Source organism: Scaptodrosophila lebanonensis, unplaced genomic scaffold (assembly GCF_003285725.1).
Source record: "Scaptodrosophila lebanonensis strain 11010-0011.00,11010-0021.00 unplaced genomic scaffold, SlebRS2 tig00000043-arrow-pilon, whole genome shotgun sequence".
Classification (NCBI taxonomy): domain Eukaryota; kingdom Metazoa; phylum Arthropoda; class Insecta; order Diptera; family Drosophilidae; genus Scaptodrosophila; species Scaptodrosophila lebanonensis.
In genome coordinates, this window is record NW_022060545.1 from 13,372,076 (window position 1) to 13,389,179 (window position 17,104).

Genomic DNA, 17,104 nt, shown 5'->3' on the forward strand with positions numbered 1-17,104 from the left:
GCGTTAATTTCGATGCCACAAAATATGCACAAGGATCTACATATGTACATATCTATCGCAAGGATATTCAGTGCATAGTTCGTACTAAGCAATGCGCACAAGATTTGTCAAATCACCATTCTCGTCTGTCGCACGGAAATACTTACGAGCATATGTTTAAATGCATGCGAAATATTTTTGACGTCGTTATACTCATACTTATTTGAATATGTCAGCAGATTTCGCCCGAAGTTTCTGCATAACGACATATCTACATTCATACTTACATACATATATAAATCTCAATGTGTGTTTACGGATGCATGTGACTTCGCTTATGATAAATATTTGCGCGGCTGCACCGCATTGCATATGCATATATACTAGTACATATAGTATATGTATTTTTATTTATATAGGCCATAGGCTGCGACAGATGATGTCACCTTCCCGCAACAATTTCAAAAAAAGTTTGCTCAAAATCTCATGTAAAACATGTAGGATCTTAGGTCCACCGTACTACATTTATCCATAAACATTGTTTTTAATCCTTTTTTTTGCTGATTTGAGCGCCCAACACGTTTAGTTCACATCATATTCCTAGTACTTATAATATGGCAGACAAATAATTTGCACACAAATTCGAGCTATACATGTAAATCCAAAACAGATTTGTTGTGGTTTGCAATCCCCATAGCATTGCTATTGGTTTTGATTGAAACGCAACTTCAAGATGCATAGATAGATATAGTCGTAGTATTTAAAAAAGTAACAAATTTGTGCGCAAATTACTCGTACTTCTCCAGGAAGGCCAAAAAACAAATGTTGCTTATAATATTTTTTGCAATTGGTCTTCGACGTTCTTTAATTGTTACAGCAGTTAGGTAAAAAAACTATGAACTTTTTTATAAATCTTAAATTAGGCATTAAAAGGATCTTGAAATTGAAAAAATAACACCAAATTGTTCGTCTGTTTATACAAAAACAGACCGAGATTGAAACTCTCCAGATCTTGCCGAGCTTTAATGCTCCAATTATCTTCGGAACCGAAACGCCGAGCTGGATGCGTCAAAAAACTTTTTCAATCCTCTCCCGATTGCAGTACGTTGACTTGCTGAGTACTTCTTCTTGATACATGCCGATGGCCACCACAATTTTGGGCTTCACCAAATCCAACTCTACATCCAATGCCTGCTTTGTAATGCCCTGTTAGATCTTTTGGCAATATATTATGATCTTTGTTATCGAGGAATATCAGCGGACAGAAATTCTGAATAAAACATTTGCTGGTTAAATTATTTAGACGATCGTCGTTGTTTTCGCCAGATGAGCTCTCCAAGAAAAGGTGTCACACTCTCTTCCTCAGAGCCGTACTCCAAGCCTGCCACGGGGTAATCCGAATCTACCTGCGGTCCCTGCATAATATTGCCGTTTAACTTCATTATATTAATTACAGTGGCTACTTTTTCAAATGGTACCTGCCAACATGTAGCTTAGAATATTTTAGTACCGGATAGCGGGACATTAATTACCCCCCAATACCAGCGAGACCCGGATTAATGCCAACAAACATAACATTAGGGCCAGTCACTAGGGCAGCTCTTCTATTTGCTCTCATTCGTATATACAATATCAAGCTTTTAAACGTAATAAGCAATAAGTTGTTTAATTCAATAAACCGGGCAGCAAGCGGTGTCGATTATTAGTTTTATGCTTCGTGGAATCGATTGCACATCTTTTGTTTTATAATATTTGCTAAGATACCAAAGGTGGTTTCGTAAGACTATTACTTTTTCTGAGAATTGCATTTACCCATGAAAGAAAAGTTCTAAGTGGCCTCTGAACAAGAATATAACAAATATGCTTAACATTATTTGACTGTCAGATTTGAATAACTCTATTATATAGAAACACAGACATAGGATTAATCATTAAAGATACAAAATATAATACTTGTAATTAACAAGTCAAGCTGGCGTTTTATTTAAAATATTGTTGCTTGTGGGATCATACTTTATATTTTTATCTATTTTTCTTTGAGGAAAGTTTAATTTGAGTTAGCAGCTATTTCATTTCCATTGCAAAGATGTACAAAATGAATTGTTGACTTACGGGTAGAAAGAGCAGACCCCACAACCCGCTCATAACCGTTGATTTGCCTGGTTTCTTCTAAACTTTATTCTGGTGCTCTGTGAGCTCTTTGAGAGCTTTCATAAATCAATCTTAATTTACAAGTGGAGATGTAAGCTGCATAATTAATTCAGCAAGAACAAAACAAAACAAAAACTCACGACATGCATTTTGCATTTCACACTTTTAATTTAATTTACTTTGTCTGCCGTTTACGCCCGTTTGCTGTGCGCTTTTAATTAATTTGTTGCATTCCATTTGTGTCTAAAACTTTCAGCAAAATATATGCCATACAAACACACAAGTATGTTGGGAGTACGCTGTCAGCTATTTATTAAACGTAGATCATAAATATTCCAAAACACTATTGTTTAATTATACAAAACCGAAAAATGTAGTTCGTTTATAAACAGACAAGCGAAAAATTGCACCCCAATTTATTAGTGGCGTGAATTTGTTTACATACTTTGTTGGTCTTTGTGGGTTTGTCGTTTAAAATAAACGAGCGCGAAATTCTTTGAAAAATCAACACAAAGACATACACGCATACACAAAAACAATTCATGTGCATGGCATGTGTTAAACTATAGTAACCCAAAGGCAATCAAACTTTTACTATATACGAGTATGTGCTATATAGTATGGTGTGCCAAATCAAAGCAAAAGAATTTTAATAAATTATTCTTTGAACGTTTTTTGGCAAAGAATTAAAATTTCAATTATGGTTAAAAGCCATATATAGTTTATTTTATATTATAATTGCTAAAGCCAGAGCCGTTGTAAACTTATTAAAAATTTTTGTTGTTGTTTCAGATTTTCCATTCAAACTTGTTGTTTAAAAGTTTTAAAGTTTCATCAAAATCGGGGCACTGCTATAAAGTTTATTTTAGTTAAAGGACTGAAGCGGAGAGGGGCGGGAGTAGGACATTCTATTATAAATATTCTTACCAGTATTTTTGAAGCCTATTAAAAGATACAGATATTGATGGCTAAGTCATTTTGTCTTAATTTCATAAATTAATAACACTTCTGAAACAAATACACAAAATGAAATCTATTCTTACGAATAACTTATGCAGTCACTCATGGCTCGTTCGAGTTGGGCTATTGATTGTATTTTCGAATCGGATAGATTGCGTGAGTGCGAGAGGACACTTTTTTATATAAACAAACTGACGCGATAGTAGATTAAAACAATTATGGGCACGAATTTTACTATGCGTTCAAATTGGAACTTTATCGATGCAGAACTTAATAAAAATACCCGAAATTGTAGCCACAAATAAAGAAATAACAAACCTGCCAGCCCGCAAAGGGTCCATGTTTAATCCTATCATTATGTTAGCAATTAAAAAAAAAGAAGGGACAATTACTCTTTAAATCAGTTTGTTTTCGTGTGAATAAATATTAAAGTTACGATTTTTCACACACTCACGTTAATAAATACGACGAGCTATGTCCCAGTCAATCCTTTATTTTTTTTTTAATAGAAACTCATCACCAAATGGGTGTCGAGATTGCTTTAAATCAGTTTTGGACTCGCCTCTAATCTTATAAAAGCCTTACTTACTCGCCAAGCCCTCTTGAATTTGTCATACACATACACAGTTACTCTTATTCCATTGAGCGACATGCTACATATGTATGTATGTATGTATGTATGAGTATATACAGTTAAACGAGGCATCTAGCTCATGAAAAGCTTGCAACAAACACAAAGCGCAAACATTTTGACTTTTTACTTGGCGTATTTAACTTGCAACGAAATAGAAGCTGAGCTCTACTCGTATGTAACATACGGCCGACCATCATTCATCATCTTGCCTGGGCCCCCAACCCCATTCGTCAACCCCTATCCGTTGGAGAGCCTTCATTTCGCTTTAGTAGCATAAACGCCCACGCGCTCACATACACGTACATGAAAAACTTGCCACTTCTTTATTTTTTCATTTTCCATTTTGCTTGGCGCTCTCTAAATAAATTCACTTGATTTCATTTCGTGATGATGCATTTCAGCTGGCCTCCTCCATACTCGTATACTTGTATGTATGTATTTTTTAGCTGCCACATACATATGTGTGTGGTTATGTGCGCGGCGGGAGGGGGAGTGTGAGGCAGTTGCTTTGTCATTATACAGCGAGTACAGTAGTGTTCGTCTAGGCCACAAAAAAATGCGTTTAAAAATTAACCAAGAACCCATTACAATTTGTTGAAAAGACGTAAGTTCGCGATACAATCACAATCACATCAAAATAAAAATAATTTTTTTCATTAAGTTGAATAAAAGATAAGGGAGCTATTTGAAATAATTCCCTTTTGAAATAAAGAGAAAATTTTTTTTCTTAATAAAGAAAATGATACAAAAAAAATTATGAACGAATTTAATACTATTATACTTGTATAATTTAAACTAAAACATAATACAATAATACTATACTATAGTATTTCATTTAATATGTGAGAAATTGTTTTAGCTAATGTATACTGTAGGAAGCTCGGCTGGTTTGCTGCACTGCCTGGATGGTTGGCTGACTGCTCAGCTTTATATGAGAGCCTAGAGCCAGCCGCCCAGAATCTCAAGCACTTTTGCATCCCGGCACACAGAAAACGCACATGCAATGCTAAAGCCGGTGGCGGTTGAGCGGCACATGAGCTAAATATGATATGGTCTGTGTATATGGAGAAATCTAATAACTACTTGTATGTAAGATCCATGCCATAAATGATGGTGTAGGTATATATGTACATATGCCACATGTGCATATACATATGTATGTATGTGTGCTTATACATATGTATGTGCTCTTAAAACAAAAGTCGCCACACATTGCGCTCGGCATATTAAAAAGTTTGATTAGTACGATGGCATTAGTTCAATGTTCGGAGTTTTCTAGTCCTCTTTGCAGATGTATGTATGTATGTACATATATGTATAGATAGTATGTACATATGTGTGTATGCATGTGTGTAACGTAATATGACAGCATATTTTATATTCTTGGGTAAAATTCTGTTCTACCAATACACACAACCACACCCACACCCACACATACGCTCGCCAAACTATGTATTTGGCAAAACTATTTGCTGAAATTTTTCGTTGCTAAAATATCTTTACCCTTTACTCTTTGCCCTCTTCCCGACGCTCGACTCACGACTCACGACTCCCGACACACGACGCATTTATGCGTGAGAAATGCCTTCGACTGCACAAAATGTGTGTTGTTATTAAATATGCATAAATTTGCTTTTTTCAGCACTCCCGGCTGCTTGCCACCATTATTGCTATAGTTTTTGTTGTTGCCATTATTGTTATTTTGGTTTTCGTTGCCTCTGTTGTTGTTGTATTTGTGCATTTTACATTTGCTGTTTATCTACACTGGCAGATGTCTGTGTGCAAATATTGAAATTGTTACAATATTTTGTGCCGTGTCGGCAGATGGCGCCATTAGTATCGCCGCTCCACTACAGGTAATGGAATGGGGCAAGGGCAGGGGCAAGGTTAAAGTCAATTGAAGGGCATCTTTAATATTCTATGCAGCCTGCAAGACATTTTATTAAACATTTAGTTAATGTTGATTTTGAACATCTATAGAGCCCAAAAGCTTGAAAATGTTATGTTCTTTGTTTAATGTTAAAAAAACATGAGCATGCTTGAAATTATGAAAGCATTCATTGAAAATATTGGTTTTTAATTGGGCCATCGCTGTGGCGCCGCATAGCAAATTCATTCCATAATTTATTGAACTACGTGATCTAGGTGCATTTATCTAAGGCGGACATAATGTATAGAAACTTTTCATTAAAACAAACACTTATCTGGGTGGGTGGTTGTAGGCGTTGAAAGACATTATTTCACTTTTCGCTTAGAATTTTGTTTTAAAGCTATCTTAACGTTCATGTTGAAATTATAAAGTATTGTAAAATTTTTGAGCTGAAAAACATTAAATATGCTATTAATACACAAATCAATTTCAATTGATTTTAATAAATGTTGAACTTTAGATCTTGATATAAAAATGTCTATAATTTATAAAGATACCTATAATCTTAAAAACCATATTAGTAGAGCATATAAATAGTGAGTTAGCGAACATTTCTATTATACTTGGTTTTTTTTTATGCTGCTGACAAATTTGATACTGTTGTTAGTTTGCTGGCATGTGTGGCTTGATATTTAAATTTCAATAAATTCAATTCAAATACATTGTGTGGCTATTGTAAAGCGCCTTTTGGCATTGCAATGCATGTAATTCGATTTGTAATTATGCAAATGAACCGTCAGGCGCCACATGCAGATCAAACAAAACAGCCTCAATAACAACCACAGCAACAACAACAAGAATATAGTGCAAATGCAATTTGGGCCTTAAATTGTGAAAGTCCGTTAGTGAATTGTAAATTAGTTTCACCCGAAATTAATGCTTGGTCTTGGTATATATTATTTAAAGAAGGCAGAGCTCCAAATTGCAACGAAGCGCCACATGAAGTTTGTCAATCAAAGTGTATACATTTTTAATTCACCGCAATGCAGCCCACCCCCTGCCACGCCCAGTAGAAACATCTTATTGATTGCCTTTTGTGCCCTCCTTTCTTTGCCTTACCAGAGAAGGCAGACAATCAGACAGACTTTTTCGCTTAGTAATTTGCATTTAAAGTTCTTGCTCTCTACTTCTTCTTTTGCTTTAATGCTACAAAGTGCCACTTGCGTTGGTTGAACAACGGCAACAACAACAACAACAGCATAGGACACCCCCAAGCTTCTAGCCCCCTTAGTTGTCCACATGCTTTGTCATTTCGTATGCTCGTTAGTGCAGCTACGCTTTACCTCGATTGTCGAGTAGAAGAAAAAAAAACCGAAACAGAGCTGAGATGCAAAGTAGTAAGATAACAGCAGCAGCAGCAACAGCAACAACAAAACATGCCACAATTTATAAGTGAAGTTATTTTGTAGCAGCCGTCCAGGGGCTGCAGCCGATAGCAGAGACATGTCAGAGTGGAGGCGAACACACAAATCGGCATGCCGAGCAACTGGTCAAGCAGAAGAACACCCAACTACATATCTTGGGTGCAGGCACAGTAGATACCAGCCAAAAGCAATCACAAATGTAAACATACAAATTCATAAAAGCAGCATAGCAGTTGAAGCCAATAATCAAATGAGAACGAACTTTTAAAAATGGAATTAATCGAAAAAGCCAAAAAAAAAAACGTTGCTCGAAAACTACAATATACAAGTAGGAATCTAATTAAAACTGCTAATTATCGAATATTATTAGTGTAGTATATATAGTATTTTTTAAAGTATTATAAATTGCATCTATTCGCTTCAAGTAATTGGGGAGAAATAGTATATAATACTTGTAAACACTTGTTATAGGACTCGGCCGGTAAGGTTCAATTAGGAAGAGACTTTTTTGACTTCTGTTTGAGTTTCGAAAACAGGGGGAACGTGTTTGGGGTCGTGCTTGACCACAAATTGGGTCACAATTTGACGATGCATTATCGTGGTATATTGGTACGAGTCTTCATATCCAATGCAACATCCGCAATGTGTTAAGTTGAATCATAAGAGATGTTGAGATCGCTGCATAACTCACGTTATCCACGACCCGCACTAAACACGTTACTCAAATTCAAAACAGTTGTGCAACATTTTCAATTATTCCATAGTTTTAATTCCAATGGAAACACAAAATTTCAAGTAAACTCGTCCCAATTTTTCGCGTGGCAGTTGCCAATAACGATTGGGTTGTCATAAAAACTAATATGAGATAATTCAGAGACATTTCTTTTTACCGATTTCTACTGTACATATGTATATGTATGTGTGTGTGTGTGGCCTGCATTCAGGCAGCAGCAGGCAACTGTAGTCTATAAGTATGCGATGGCAGTTGAAGAAAAATGTTTGTTGTGCCGCATGAAGCAATGGGGCGAACGTGTTGCTGCCACAGACAGTGTGGCAGGCGGCAAGCAGAGGTACTGTGGCAACAGTAGCACGGCACACAGGCACAGGTAAAGTCAACATCGACAGCATCTGCCTGTTAGATATGCAACGACAACTGGACAGTGGTGGGCGTTGGGAGTCGATGTGGCCGGCGCCTTGCCTGATCGGCCAGGCGGCAAACTAACTAAGCGAAGTGGCTGGCACGTAGCGCATTTCCGTGGCATTTCACAGCCGCATTATAATAATGTTAAGTAAACACATTGGAATGCACAAGATATAGTTGCAGCTGGGACCAAGCTCTTTGGCTTGCAATGCACTTCCGCTCTTAATCCGTTAATGTATAGCCGCACCATAATCCCCAATTCGTGCTATGAATCAGCACTAAATTGTTTGCAATTCAAATACATGCCCAAAGTAAAATCATGTTTACAAACAAATTTAATAATAATATGTGCCAAATACACATATACAAATGAATAAATAAAAGTAATTCATCATTTATCCTAAAGAGTCCACATTATGTCTGATATTTTGTTAATAAACAAGAAAAAGCGCTTCAAAGGAATGGGGCCTACTACTAACGAGTATATACATAAAACAAATCGGCATATTACCCAAGGAGTATCACTATAAGCAAGCTATAAAATAATGGAAAACATTCAACACGAAGAGTGTAAATCAGAAAATTATACAATTTTCAAAGCACACTTGACTTGACATTTAATACGCACACATAAGTACACATGCTATATAAAATAATAATTTTAATGCACTCATATCAGAAAGAAATCGCATTATAGAGCGCTCTTTCAAATCTTAAATCCAATATGCCAGTTCTTGGCCTGTGTCAGGATATTTTTCATTCAACTTTTATTGGGCATTGGCCAAATATATTGCTTATATATGTACATACACACATATCAGCATTCACATATGTACATATATTGAATGATGCTTTAACAATAAAGCTCAAATAATATTCGGCTTTGTTCGCATATTAAATAGTTTCCAACTGAATGAAGCTCTGATTTCGCTACACTTTTTATTGCTTTATTTTGGCATTCCAAAAAAATATTTCCAACTCACACGCCATGTTCGAAATATAAATCTGCTGTATAATTGAATTTCACACGTAAAAATTTCCAAAAAAAAAAATAAAAAAATAAAACAAAATAAGAGAAATACAAATAAAATGCCAGACGAAAGTTTAAATAAAATTTATTTCAACAAAAACACACACACCCGCACATGACTGCACACTTACTCTCAACACACGCACACACACACGCACATCCATGTGCCGATTTCAAACGTGAAAATTATACGCTGCAGCTCGTAGGTGGGGTTGTATGTGGGGGAGGGGGATGGCTGGCAGAGTGCTGAAGTAAGACAAGCATTGCAACTATTGTGGCACAGCAGGCTGAGCGCTGACTGGCTTGCAAAGCTGCTTAGGCGCGCCACCACAAAGCTGCAGGCACACACACAGACAGACACACACGCACACCTCTACACACTTGAGTTTGGAGCGCACTTGTGAGACATTTACACCTGTAGCCACGTCGATGGCAATCGGCAGGACCTGGCGCAAGGACACCCACAAAACATTAGCAGCTAAGAAAATGGAAAAGTGGCAGTGATGGCAGCGATAGGAGCAATGCGACCACATATCACGCTCACGCATACACACACACTGACGTACTTAAATATTATTGTACATATGTATGGGTACGTCAATTTCATTGGATAGTGGAAGAATTCGTTGTAACAACGAACTAGTTTATGATATTTAAATGGGTTTTTCTTTAAACTGGGTTTTTAATGCTTCTAAGAAGAGAAGAAGAGAGTAAATGGATATACAGATTTATTGACTTACGAGTTATAATTAAATCTATAGAGCATACATTCAAACATTAGTGGTAAATAGTAAACAAATTTACAACTTGAAAAAGTATATAATAAATGTGTTTTTTGTGTTTTTCTCTTTAAAATTACGAATCTAAATAAATGTTGGAGAACCACTAATATTTCTCATACATTTTAAGTAGCTTTTAAAGCATTCCTATATTAAGCCGCGTATTCCTTTTATTTAATTAGAGCTCACTTGAAAAATATTAAAATTAATAATAATTAAAGTCGATTTGATAAATTTTGAAATAAGAGAAACAAGTGAAGTAGTAGTTCCTCGATTTTGATGTGACTATTGATACATTATTTAAAGCTCATTTCACCGTAAATATTACTACTCGTATATAATGTGTAAAACGTAGTCAGTGTATAAGATAAGATATGAATCGGCTCCCTTTGTTGGTGGCATACATTCAGAAGTTTTTTTTTAGGAATACGGTCCAGTGTTTGTTTGCATATCTCTACAAAATTGTTATTTTTCCCCCAAAAGTAAATGTTATTCAAAGTTTTCTGTTGCAAAACTGAATTTTAATTTATTTCTCTAAATATGCGAGTAATAGAGAATTTTCTCATAATTGCTGGTAGAAACAGCTCTGAACAGCCCTTTTAAAAACTTTAATTCATTTGCCTAAAATAATAAAAGATTCATTTAATTTGCTTTTGACATTTGAGTTTTAAAAAAACCCCATTCAGTTGATCGCCATTGTCTATATACTATACACACGCACACACACAAACCCATGTGTGTGGACAGTCCACTTTGTGGCAGAGAAAATTTGTTGCCTTCGGCTTCGTCTCACAATGTATGCCAGCAGCTTCTTGTAGTAGTTTAGCTTTTTTATTATGCTGTCAGGTTGTGCTTTTCTCTGTGTTTATGTGTGTGAGTGTGTGTGTGTGTGGTCCGGCCAAGCAGCCGAAAAGTATGCAATACAATTTTAGATTTTTGCTGCAAGTATTTTGTAAAGTGAATTTCTCCAACTGCCAATGCACGTGCCTAACTTTTTTGCTCGGTCTCGCAGGCACTTGCATGTCATGTGCCACTTGCTTTCTTGGCAACCACCACCACCCATACTTAACCCACTGCTCTGCCACATCCTGCTAGTCTTTAAGTCAGCATTATGTATGCTTTCTTTGGTGGCCTGACAGGCCCAGCAGCGTCTGCTCTATATACATCCACATATAATTTTTTTTTTTTTTTTTTTGAAATGTTTGTGTGCCATTTTCTTTTAGCTGGCATACACTTAGGCATTTTCTATAATTTCCTAACCGCACATCGCTCTGCATTTAACGCACAAGCTGGCGGCGGAAGGAAATGCCATGTCGCCATGAAAATGGGTTAGCTTACATAACGACAACATTAACGACAATGTTTTCCTTCCTTTCTCGTCTTGGCAAGCGTCGCGTGCCACTGACTGCCTTTCACGCTCCTTCCGAGTCGCACTCGCGCTCCACTTCTCGCCGGCGGTTATTGGACATAATTACTGAAAATAACAATTTGAAGTGGGCGGCACGGGGGCGTGCCTTGTCGCTTCACTTGCCACTTATGCGTAAGTGTCGGAACGGGGCACGCAGATAAGTGCAACAATGCCAGCTCCTGACCCGTTCGTTGCCATTCGCCTGGTCATTGGCCACAATATCATGAACATATCAATTCCATCTGAATGGCGAGCAATGAGCAGGGTAGCCAAGATGTTGATGTTGTTGTTCCTGCCAACATTTTTGTTGTGCTGGTCAGTTCGATGCGCCGCATTTATCGTTTACACTTGGCTCAACACACACTCCACTCCACCATACTCGCATGCGCGTGTGTGTGCGAGTTGTTAGGGGCTGTGTATTGGTAGAAAAAGTTGTTGCATAGTTCTAGGCACTGCTTTTTTCAAGAGCCTTGCAGCGCTTTAAAAGTTTCACATTTTTACGAGCTTTAAAGTGGCTATTGTTGCTACAACTAGGGCTGGCGAATTGCAAAAACCGGTACACATATCAACGCAAATACTCGCAATAGATGATTAATCATACGCAACGTTATCAAAACATCCAGAAAAATCGACCATTATAGTATCAAAGCGTTTAGGATTGGCAAATGATATATACGTAATATGTATTAAAATCCCATGGTTTTCTACTGAGAACGAAATCAATTGTAATTTTACGAAAGTTAAGAAATACATTGTCTGTTCGTATTAAATACTGTAAGCATTCCGTTGAAATAATGTACACCAAGATATACAATTATATTCGACTGTCATGTACTTTATAAAGTATTTGTGTAAGAGCCTTGCATAATGGGTTTTCACATGAATATTAATTTGTTGAGCAAAACAAAAATGTTGACTGTTTTAATAGTTTGTGCAACAAATTTATTGGGATTATTATAATTATAGTAATTGGTGTGTGAGTGATTAGGGAATTTCTAAACAGTGTTCATCAAAAAACGAAATTTCTACATAATATTGACATAAGATTGGCGTGAAGATAGAGTTGACAAAACAGTTGTGATTAATTTCTTCTGATGCTAATGCAAATGTTAAATGTAAGAATCATCCACACAATTTGTGTATATATTATATAAACATGTGATTTGTATAGCTAAGCAGCTGAGGGCTATGTAACTTTTGAAATATCAATTCAAATCAAAATCAGAAAAAATAGTATATGTTGAACAGAATACCATAAGCAGCAACTGCTTTCTTTATCTCGATTTAATTTACCTTGTCTCGTCGAAAAGCAATCAGCAAATAAATTCAAAGAGCCTGACGTACTTTTAAACACACAGGATTTCATAATTTTAAAAGTAAATTTAAGTTCAACAACAACAGCATTATAAATATATACTATAATGAAACACAAGCATTTCAAAAGATATTATAACATTTTTAATACTCTTCAAAACCACTTTCATCCCTGGTTGTACATAATTAGAGTACTCGTAGCAACCAATGCATAACCAAAACTGCACTTGACTTGCCCCAAAATGTAGTTTAAAGCCGCTTAGTAAAACCTCCTGCGGCACATGGATACCACTGAGCCAGGCCAATTATGAAAAGTGCTTTAAGTACTGGACCAGCAAGCACACGTACAAAGCTATATAGTAGCAACAACAAAATCAACAACTATCCTTGCTGTGTTACACATCAATTATATTAACTACTGAGGAGAGAAGTGCGAATAAACAAACAAAATTAAATCAATGCCTTGGGGCTAAAAATCAACTTCAAGTGCCTTCAGGAGGTAAATGCGCTGCCATTCTAGATCGAATTGGGCTCTGATGCTTGTTGTAATTGTTGATGTTAGCTTATTGTGTGTTGCAACAATATGCCTTACACTTGTCAGCTGTAAAAAACTTTGCAGACCAAGTGTCGGAATGACTGACAACTGAACTTAACACACTCGCACAGATGCATGTGAATCTTCACGCACACTATTGAAGAATGTCAAGTTGTTGTTTGTGTCCTGCTAAAGAGGTAGAATAAGCTTTTGTTTAATAATAATAAAAGGTGCAGGGCACAACATACATAGAAGGCGACAATTTCGCACTCAAACACACACACACACTTGCCATGAGAGTCTGAGACCTCATCTGGCAGTACATCAGCACACATATTATACTCGTATGTATAAGTATACACAGTTATAGCAACACATACGCAATTGTCATTGTGCTGCACATCGTCCGACTGTTGTCTGTCAGCTCAAATCACCTGGGTAACCGACAATGGGGCGTATGTGTGATGCCTTGTTTGTGGCACATATTATTACAATAATGTGGAAGAACTCAGATGTGTGTGTGTGTGTTTGTGTGCATCATTTACTTGCTTGTTGTGTGTGTCAAACCAAAGTTAAATCTTGTTTTTATTGTCACATCTGCAACCAGCAACAACAGTAACCGCTACAGCAACATCCGCAATAGCGGTGGCAGGAAATCGTTGCGTAGGGAACGGGCGTCTTAAGACCCTGCAAAGTGCTGTCGAAGGCCTAAGCCAGCAGCCTGCATACACCGAGAAAAATAAGACATCGCCTAATTTAAAGGCAAAACGTGGGACAAATATTTACACACCTTGGCGAATAAAATATATTAATCAAAAATTTGTTACCAAAGCGTTCATGACTTCTTTATTTCAAATCAAAATGGATTTTATTTCAAGAGCCGCAAACAACTCTAACCTTTTTTTATTATATTAAGCAAGTCGAAGATCAAAATATCTAGATCAGTCTAACATAATGATAGTTAATTGTCTCGTGATGGTTAATATGACGATGAATATGTTGACTTGCGAAAATTCATGATTACCGAAGATGCAGTGCTACGGATTATTAAAAATCAAACAAACAAAGATCAGTTAAAACCAAGGTTAAAAGTGAAGACAGTATTGATTTGTTTCTTTGATTCGTAGTGAATTATTTATCATTTGTTCATTTTAAATGACATGGCGGTTGACACCATTAAACACTCGTTTGCTTCTTGATCGTACGATCTGTTTTAATGAGCCAGAAAACGATTATTTTAAATAAAATAAATTCACTTTGCCAAAATATCAATTATGTGTTCACCTTTTTTGAAGAAGTACTGTTTACTTGGGCATGCAATATTAACTGAAACTATTGTTCTATCCTAAATGTTTACTTATACATTCTTATTATGTTTTTTAAGTCGTATTTGTTTTCGCCATTTATTCGGTACAGTTGCTCCCAACTAGTATTCTTTAAGCCTTTTCAAAAATTTATTTAAAACAATTTCTATTCCCAGCTTTCGTAAAGCTTACCATAAAGAACCCAATAAAATTTAGCGAGCACAGTGCACTTACACAGCTACATACTACATATAGTATACATATATACTTGTATTATGTGTGTGTGTGTGTGTGTGTACTGGGGGATGCACATCTGTAAGGCAGACAAATCATAATCAGAGACAACGGCATAGCTGCAGCAAGAACGACCACAATACGCTTTCCACCTTACAGAAATACAGGACTTTGGAGGTATCCACCGACCCATACCGCCCACTCACGTTTCGATGCTGTTGATAAGGCAGTCCTAGCGGCAACAATAACGTTAGAAAATTCTATGTGAGACTGTGGCAAGAGTGTGGTTGTGTGGAAATGGTTAGGTGGGTGATGGGCAAAGAAAATTATGCTTCGCAGTGCTTTCTGCTTGTCAGTGTGCGGGCAAATAAAAAGCGCACGTTTACGGCGTTTCTTATTTTTACTGTTGCATACCGTAAGGCGCTTACGAGCAAGTGCATTGATAAAAGTTAATGGAAATGACATGAGTTAGACAATAGAGTATTAATGATAAAACTGAATGACTCTATACGCCAGCAGCAGGCAATGAAGTAGACAGTTATGGCTCGTAATTTGAACAAAACCGTTGATGGAATCTAAAACTATCGACCAAAGACAGGATTATATACTATAATGGAATAATATATTTTGAATGAGAGCATAAAGTTTCAAATAATTTAGGATACATCATGCTGAAAGTCATAAAAGATTTCTAGTGAAGTATCTCTAAAAGTAAATAAACATTCACATTCTAGATTTTTTAACCAATAATCTATTGAATATTCATCTCCAACTTTCATGTTCTTCCTCCTCCAAACACACAAGAAATCATGGTTGTTTAATATGAGAAAATCAAAAGCATTATTGTATTCCAAAGAAATGGCCACAAAAATATTGCTTAGGTAAGAACAAAATATTCGTAATTAACTCGAACTGAGAGTTTTGGTGTAAGCAATTGTTGACGTGAACGGCAAACAACAGGCTGCTGTCTTAATTAACTTTAAGGAGTTTGACTGACTTGGTAGTCTCCTGTTGATGCTGATCTTCTAATATTTGAAGCAATTTTTTGGCATAGCTGTTGTTGTTTTTTTTTCGGGCTCCACCCCTTTTTAGCTTCGATTACTATATAAGTTTCCGCTCTGTAAAATAATATAATTCATATAATCTCAGCTTATCGAAAGCAATCTTTAATTTGAAATACATATGTACAAACATTAATTAACAAACGCGCTATTAATATAATAGAAAGACATTCATAGAAAACCTAACTGCTTATTAAACTGAGAGTGCATTGTAATGGATTTTTGAATTAGAAGGATAGGAAATATATATATCCACACAGTTCTGTAAGGCCCATTAGATTATCATATTTAATTCCAATTATGTCCTGAACTAAATGATTTTTAACAACACTTTTTGTTCACTAATAGAATATAGTGCTTAATTGAAATAAAGATGGGCAAAATGTGATACGCTGCGTAAAATCGAATAGAGCTTACACAAATCCCTTTGTAATCTTTTATTTGCCACGCAGGCTGGTCGGTTCGTTGGCTAACATGGCTATAGCCACAACAAGAATAACACTGTGTATGAAAATAATGCTCGCCAAATCAAAGAACTGCCTCCTTCAATCACTTAATTACGAGCTGTGGGTTTTCCGCACTAATTGTGACAACTAATTGAATTGAAATTGACAAAGCCTCCGAAACAGAGCGAGATGCGTTTCCAAAGCATTAGCTACTAACCAAATCTGTCTCTGCTCAAAATAGCTGGCACATCCAAAATAGTGGACACAAGTTCAGGCACAGGCACAGCCATAGACACATCCAGATAGAGTTAAAGCTAAGAGCAGCAACAACGCATAACTGTTTAAGCTAACAGAACCCATCAACACAATGATGTAATTGTTTTCATTCAATTTATTGGTCTAAATACCTTCAAAGCGTACTATACTATACGTACTATACGTGTATAGTACATCATACATTCCCTATGAAGCATTACTCTTGTGGTGTGTGTTTCTGTGCAGGCAGGCATGCACGCATATACAAACATATTGAACAGTCTGCATGCTTTAGTCAATAATATGCCTTAATTAAGTGCAGCCGCAAGCCTGTTAGACGGGGAGGAGCAGCAGACAACCTGCCGTATGCGTGTTTTGCATAGAAATTAAATTCAGAATTCAAGACATCGACATCGACAACAGCAACAGAAATAACAACATCACTAGAGCATCAGTTCCAGCAATAACAATAACAACCAAAAACTGTAATGCAAATGACATTATCAAAACGCAAAATCACTTGGCACACATGTCGGATGTGAACGAAAGCGAAAAGCAAAGAAAAGCCCAACTCAAACA

General features: G+C 36.4%; 1 protein-coding gene across 1 annotated transcript in view; it reads left to right on the forward strand.

Annotated features, from left to right (window-relative positions):
* LOC115622522 (peroxidasin) overlaps positions 1 to 17,104 on the forward strand; it is a gene marked incomplete at its 5' end in the record, with an annotated part of 46,001 nt that overhangs the window by 318 nt on the left and 28,579 nt on the right. The gene's annotated exons all lie outside the window — the stretch shown is intronic.